General features: G+C 42.9%; 1 protein-coding gene across 2 annotated transcripts in view; it reads left to right on the top strand.

Moving 5' to 3' along the window:
• Nucleotides 1-2,929: 2,929 nt before the first annotated feature.
• The window catches only part of LOC122563772 (gastrula zinc finger protein XlCGF8.2DB-like), a 20,030-nt gene continuing 15,752 nt past the window's right edge, over nt 2,930-7,207 (top strand). The window contains exons 1-2 of one of the 2 annotated variants that reach the window (XM_043717989.1): nt 2,930-3,034; nt 5,535-5,822. The gene's annotated coding sequence lies outside the window, so the exon portion shown is untranslated. Of the gene's footprint in view, nt 3,035-4,977; nt 5,395-5,534; nt 5,823-7,207 lie in introns of those variants that run through there. The other variant, XM_043717990.1, reaches the window with a different exon arrangement.

Here is a 7,207-nt window from a genome sequence, read left to right as displayed (position 1 = left end):
TATTTTATGACTGGATGTCATTATCACTGCAGATTGAATATGCACTTCACATTATTCAATACTCTTATTATCCTATCCCAGCTATTGTTGGTGTCCCTGGTAAGTTGCACTGTCCAGTTATTACTTCCATAAACCGTGTATAACTGTATTACTGTCCTTTTCAAACTCTACACTCCTTGTTGCTGTTATTGTTCCTGATGAGACTCTGAACCCAGATTTTAATGCCACAAACCGTTGCATCAGTAAACTTGTTCGTTCATTCTCTCCCTCTTTGCTTCTGGCAGTCTTCCTCCTGTGTCATTCTGTTGACCTACTCAGTTTTAGCTGTGAACCATGATTCATTGTATTACTGCCCTTATTTTTTTAAATGTTGGGAGCATGGTAGCCACTTTATTCTGTTCTGGTTACAAAACTCCATTTCCTTTCTCTGACTCCATCCCATCACTCACCGATATCTGAGGCTGAAACAGATGAATCACAGCTGTGGTGATCACTTTGCCCATGAGCTGATTGCTGATACGATACCCTGACCATTCCTACTTGTAACTACCAAAACCTCCAGAAAATACTTCACTGCTTTGTCCCATCTGATATTTGAACTTAGAGCTATGAAATAGAGTCTTAATGATGTCAATAATCTGCTGCAACCAATCAACTTAAAACCTGCAGAAGTAAACCTGAGTCAATACTCCAAGGCTCGCATCCAAACTCTCACCAAAATCCCATCCATCCATCCACCATTCCTGTGTGTATTGGTCTTTCTTGTTATTACGTCTGACAATGCCTTTATTTTGATATTCTCCAGCACGTCATCACATCTGTCCATGTAATGTCCCTCAGTCTCTGTCTGTCGGTTACACAAACTCCTGCCATTTGTACATATTTAGATTGATTTCCAACATGCATGTTCTCTCACAATGGTTTTCACATGTAAACTCTCCCCCAGCATAGACACACACACATATACACACACACACACACACACTGCAATGGCAATACAGAGGCATAAATGTATGGAAGTGTTATTTACTGTCACTCGCAGCATGGGCTGCAAATATCCCAGCGTGAGGTACTATCTGGTGCAGGTGTACTAAAAACATATTGGCAAAGGTTTGCAATGCTCCTCATGTTGGCAGATAGCCCAGTTTACTGAGCAGTACACCACCATAGTCTGCATAGCTGTCCATGCTGGGCCGTCATCTTGTCCCAGTTTATGATGTTTGAGGCTGATTCTGTGTGGCAGATTCAGAATTTGATGTTATGAAACATTTCAATTCATCGAGCAATGCCTTTATTCAATGTTCTCTTTCTTGGGATTGGATCCTCTCAAGTTTCACTCCTCCAGTTAGTCCCGCTCCCCTGTCTTTTTTCACAACATGTTATCAGTTAATTAATTGTCTGTTTCTATCTTTAATGTGGATTGTCTGTCCCTCTGTAACTTTCCCCAGTGTATCAAGTACTGGCATTGTGAAGCTCAGAGACAACAAAATGTGTGTCGGGCTGTTGTTCACTTCCCTGCGTGTCCCATGTGGTGCTTCATGTTGGGCTGAGGCTTTCAGCAGCTTTGAGTCAGGCTTTGAAATTTGGTCTGTGCCTGTCCACTGAACATTTGGATCGGACGAGCCCCCAAGTTTGTTAGAAACGAAAATCGCTTCTCAATAATCGCTCTAGACAAATTCAGGAAAACAAAGTTTTATTAGCAAGTCTGCAGAGTTGGGCACTCTTCTGAGAAAAGCGCCCGAGGCTAACAATGTCTTCTGATTAAATACAGGACAAGTCCCCCCCCTCTGTGGCTCTAAAGAGTCACGAGGTTCACATTCTAAACCGTTCAGTAATTTTCCATTCTATATCCTTATCTTAAAGTCTATAGCAGATGTCTCCCGAGTTGTTTTTTTCTTCTTACCCTGTAGTCTTATCAGTCAAGGACTTATTCTTCTCTGTCAGAGTTAGTGGTCCTATTAATCAAGGACTTGTTTTTCTATTCTGTGTGAGTGGTCTTATCAATCAAGGACTTGTTTTTCTACTCTGTCAATGTGAGTGGTCTTATCAACCCGTAGCAGCAGATGTCTCGTCTTTTATTACAGAGAAGCATGTTTTACCCTACCCCTATGGCTCTATTCCCCTTAGACCCTGGGGTCATGCACATCTCAGTTGTTTGTACCGAAATCGTCTCTCACACTATTGAATGGCAGAACAGGCTTAAATGGCCGAATGGAGGAAGTGAGGACTGCAGATGCTGGAGATCAGAGTTGAAGAATGTGGTTGTGGAAAAGCATAGCTAGTTATGCATCATCCAAGGAACAGGAGAATTGACATTTGGGCATTAGCCCTTCATCAGGAATGGCCCAGTGGCCTACTCCTATTCATATTACATATGGTCTTGCAGTAGACGGTAGAGAAAGCTGTTGCACAGCTTGAGTGCGAATGTTCTGACTATGGAAAGAGCTTTAACTTGAAATGACTTTGTGCACTATTCAATGTTCTGTGCATTGGACTAGAATTAATCTGACCATCTAGTCGAGAGATAAGACATACCTACACTATGTAGATCCTGTGGAAATATCAGGACAATGACAGGAATACTGTTTCCCACTTGAGCTGCCCACCCAATGGTGCAGTCACACAGGGGACTGACCATTCCCCTGCTCCAAGTGCAGGAAGGATTCAGTAAGGTATCCAGCTGCTGAGAGTCCTGTAAATTTCCTGGGGTTACAGGAGTTGAATTCTACTGGGATTGCTGCTTTTTTTTATCACAACCAGCTTTAGCTCCCCTTCATATATGCCCTTTTCCCGCAGTAAGCCCTCCCTCCCACCAGAAGTAACCAAACAAACCCACAGAGCTCAGGTTTGTGGAGAGCAGGGATGGGGGGCGGGGCGACACATGACACCGCCCACCTACGGTGACGTCACCGCGCTGACCCCCGCCTCCCCCGGTGAACCAAGATGGCGGCCGAAACCTGGTGAATGTTTCAGGGCAGCAGCCGGGGGCTCCTTGCGGCTCCGGAAAACCTATATTTGGGACTTCAGATCTTGAGTAATTATGAATTCCTTGTGCCGCAATATTGCGTCGAACACTGCCCTACGCTTAAACCACCACGATCCCCTCGATCAGATTCTCGTCTCAATGAGCTGAATGGCCTTCTGTTCCTCTGCCCCAAAGTAAAGATTCCCAGCTCTGTCCCCATCAACCAGTCCCTAGACTGTTCAGACATTGCATCTGGGACAAAGTAAAGTTCTCTTGATAATGTCCCAATCCATAATGTGAGGGACAGGTATAGTCTGAGGAGAGAGACACAGTTAAACTCACTGTCAAGTATCCCCATCCTGACGTCACCAGCAGCCCCACAGGGGAGTTGACTTACAGTCAGAAGTCTAATGGAGGGATTTGGGATAATTTATATACAGTGTTACAGGTACGATGGAGTGAGTTACAGACAGGAATCTAATCCAGGGGATGTGTGGTGTTTATACAGAATAACAAATACTCAAGACTGAGAGTTACAGCATTGAATGTAGTTGAGGGGTTTGAGGTGGTTTGTGTCCAGAGTCACAGATGCCCAAGAGTGGGTTACCATTTTGAATGTAATTAAGTGGTTGGGGTGTTTGTTACAGACTGGAATCTAATTGAGGGGATTGGTCATGGTTTTTATGTAGAAAAGTAGATACCTTGGAATGAGTTAGAAACTGGAATCTGAAGGGTTCGGAGTTGATTGTATGTAGAATACCAGATACACAGGAGAGCATTGCAGACTGAAATCTAATTGAGGGATTCAGACTGGTTTACGTACAGAGTCACAGATACATGGAAGTGACTTACAGATTGGAAGCTTATCGAGAGATTTGTGGTGGTTCATACTTAAAATAACAGATGCATGTAAGTGAGTTGCAGATTAGAATCTAACTGAGGGGTTTGAGCTCGTTTATATAGAGAATTATAGAATCACATGACTGAGTTACTGGTTGGAATCTAATCGAGGCGTTTGTGTCATATACATAGAATAACACATACTCAGGTATGAGTTACAGACTAGAATCTAATCAAAGCGTTAGAGGTGGTTTAGATTTAGAATAACTGGATTGAAGGAGTGAGTTACAGATTGAACCTCTATTAGATTTCAATGCGGTTTATATGTAGAATAACAGATACGTGGGAGTGTGTAACAGATTGGAATCTTATTGAGGTTTGGGATGGTTTATAAATAGACATCACGAATTATGTTCTGAGGAGGGATTATACAAATGAGCAGTGTTATCTGGAGAATTTAGAAGGTTAAGAGCTGATCTGATTGAAGACTTTAAGTTCTTAATAGGACAAGACAGGGTTGATAAAGATAAACTATTTCCACTCGTTGAAGACTTGAGAATGAGGGAGCAGAGTCTGAGCATTGAGGAGGCACTTTGACCCACAAAGGATGGTAGATGTTGGAACTCTCTTCCACTGAGATAGATAGGTTTTTGCTACGTAAAGGGATATGAGCCAGAGGAAGGTATTGGGGTCAGGCCAATAGGCTACAGGTCAATCATAATTCCATTGAAGGATGGAGCAGGCTTGAGGGCTGAATGGCCTACCCCTGTTCCTGTGTTCCAAAGCAAACATCCCCTACATAGCCCCATCAAACACTCCCAGGTAATGTAAACATGGTATTAGATACAGAGTAAAGCTCCCTTTACTGTATCCTCATCAAGCAATTCCAGGACTGATTAGACTAGATTACATTACAGCGTGGAAACAGGCCCTTCGGCCCAACAAGTCCACACCGACCCGCCGAAGCGCAACCCACCCATACCTCTACATTTACCCCTTACCTAACACTACGGGCAATTTAGCATGGCCAATTCACCTGACCTGCACATCTTTGGACTGTTGGAGGAAACAGGAGCACCCGGAGGAAACCCACGCAGACACGGGGAGAACGTGCAAACTCCACACAGTCAGTCTCCTGAATCGGGAATTGAACCCGGGTCTCTGGCGCTGTGAGGCAGCAGTGCTAACCACTGTGCCACCGTGCCGCCCACACAGGATAGCATTGGTATGGAAAGAAAGTAAAGTTGCTCTCCAATGTCCCCATCAACCACTCCCTGGTACAGTTAAAAAATTGCATTGGATACACACACAAACATACAAAGATTTATCCTTGAATTCTTGCCATTGAGACGATAGCATCAAAACGTCACTGGTCAAACATTCTCAATAAAAATGGGACCACTCCACAAATTCAACTCCAAGTTCTTTATTTGATTCGCTCTCTTCTGTTCTGATTTTCTATTAAATTCCTGGTCCTTAATATCCACCCATGCAGTCATCCTATCCCATGTGCTATGGTCTGCTCCCACAAATAACATTTGATTCCAACACAATGTGTGATACAGGAGCCTGTCTGGTTTCACAGGGAGGTAAGCCTTGATTCTGACACAGCTGTGTTAATGTCCTGTGTTAATCTGACATTCCATGCTCCTAATAAATATATGTGCGCGTGTATGTGTGTATGTAGTCCTTTACCCTTGAACTTAAGTTATTAAACATTATTTTTCAGATTGTTGAACACGATTCATGAAAACCTAATGTCATGGTGTCACCAACTATTAATAGAACAACTAATGGGTTGCCAGTTATTACCACGGCTTTGGACTAGGGAAGTGAGGAAGGCTTGCTGTGATTGTACAGGGGACATGCTCACAATGAACCAATTCAAGAAGGCCGATGGATGAAAGTGGCAATTACAGATATTCTAGAAGAGGAGAGAGAAACAGACAGAAACACGCTGACCAAGGGACAGAGAGCAACAGAAGGATATTTGGATTTCCAACAGGCATCAGTTCAGGTCAGTCTTTGATTTAAAAATTGAACATTTTCTTGCTGAAAATCATTTGGAAGATAAGTAGTGAAGAGGATGTAAAGGGTATACAAACTGAGCAATGTAGAGATGGTCAGTGAGTGGGTAAAACATTGTCTGATGTGGTACAGAGTGGAGAGTATGATGTTTATCAGGAAGAATGTTTAGAGATCTTTTAATTTAAATGGGGAGATGTTGCAGGATTCAGATACAGAAGGGAGTGAGTGTCCTGGGATAGGAATCACATCACATTGAGTTCGACTGCGGCAGTAGCAGTTGATGATGAGGGCAAAGGCATTGTATATTTTCATTTGTTCTGGGGATGAGAGCATCACTGGCTGGATCAGCATTTATCCCCCATTTCTATCAGCCCTTGAGAAAGTGGTAGTGAGCTGCCTTATTGAATCTCTGCACTTCATAAAATTATTTGTTTGGAGAAACAGAATGTAGCAGAAACTAAATTGCAGCTCTCTCTTTTCCTGCTCCCAGTTTAACATTCAGTTATTCAGTTTCTACTGGCTGGAATCTCATTGATGGTCTCAGTGAATTTATTTAAAGCATAACACAACAGGAAATGAATTACAAACTGAAATCTATTCAAGGGGACAAGGGTTTTATATAGAGCATAACACATTCTGGAGAGTGTGTTATAGTCAAATCTAATTGAGGAATTTTGAGTCGTTTTATAAAGACGATAACAAAATCACGAGTGAGTAACAGACTAGAATCTAATCCAGGGATTCAGGCTGGTTTTTATATAGACTAATGGACACCTGGGAGTGAGTTACAGACTAAAATCTAATTAAGGGGTTTGAGGTGATTTATGTACAGAGTCATAGATGCATGGGAGTGAGTTAGAGATGGAATCTTATTGAGGTGCTTGGGGTAGTTTAAAAATTGGAGGGTGGGGGCAAAATTGAAAGGTGTAAAACTTGGAGGAGAAAAGGGGAATGTGGTGCCACACCCTCCAGTTTTGCATCCAAAATGTGGGGAGGGTGTAAATTCGGAATGGCACAAATATATGGGGAGGGATAATGTTTGAGGAAAGGTCAAAAATTATTGGGGGGAGTAAAAATCTGAGGTGGGGACAAAGAACACAACATAGAACATAGAACAATACAGCATAGAACAGGCCCTTCGGCCCACAATGTTGTGCCGAACATTTGTCCTAGCTTAAGCACCCATTCATGTACTATCCAATTGCCGCTTAAAGGTCACCAAAGATTCTGACTCTACCATTCCCACAGGCAGCGCATTCCATGCCCCCACCACTCTCTGGGTAAAGAACCCACCCCGACATCTCCCCTAAACCCTTCCACCCTTCACCTTAAATTTATGTCCCCTTGTAACACTCTATTGTACCCGGGGAAAAA

Source organism: Chiloscyllium plagiosum, chromosome 27 (genome assembly GCF_004010195.1).
Source record: "Chiloscyllium plagiosum isolate BGI_BamShark_2017 chromosome 27, ASM401019v2, whole genome shotgun sequence".
Lineage (NCBI taxonomy): Eukaryota > Metazoa > Chordata > Chondrichthyes > Orectolobiformes > Hemiscylliidae > Chiloscyllium > Chiloscyllium plagiosum.
Note: the sequence above shows the minus strand (reverse complement) of the source record. Positions and strands in the feature narration are given on the sequence as shown.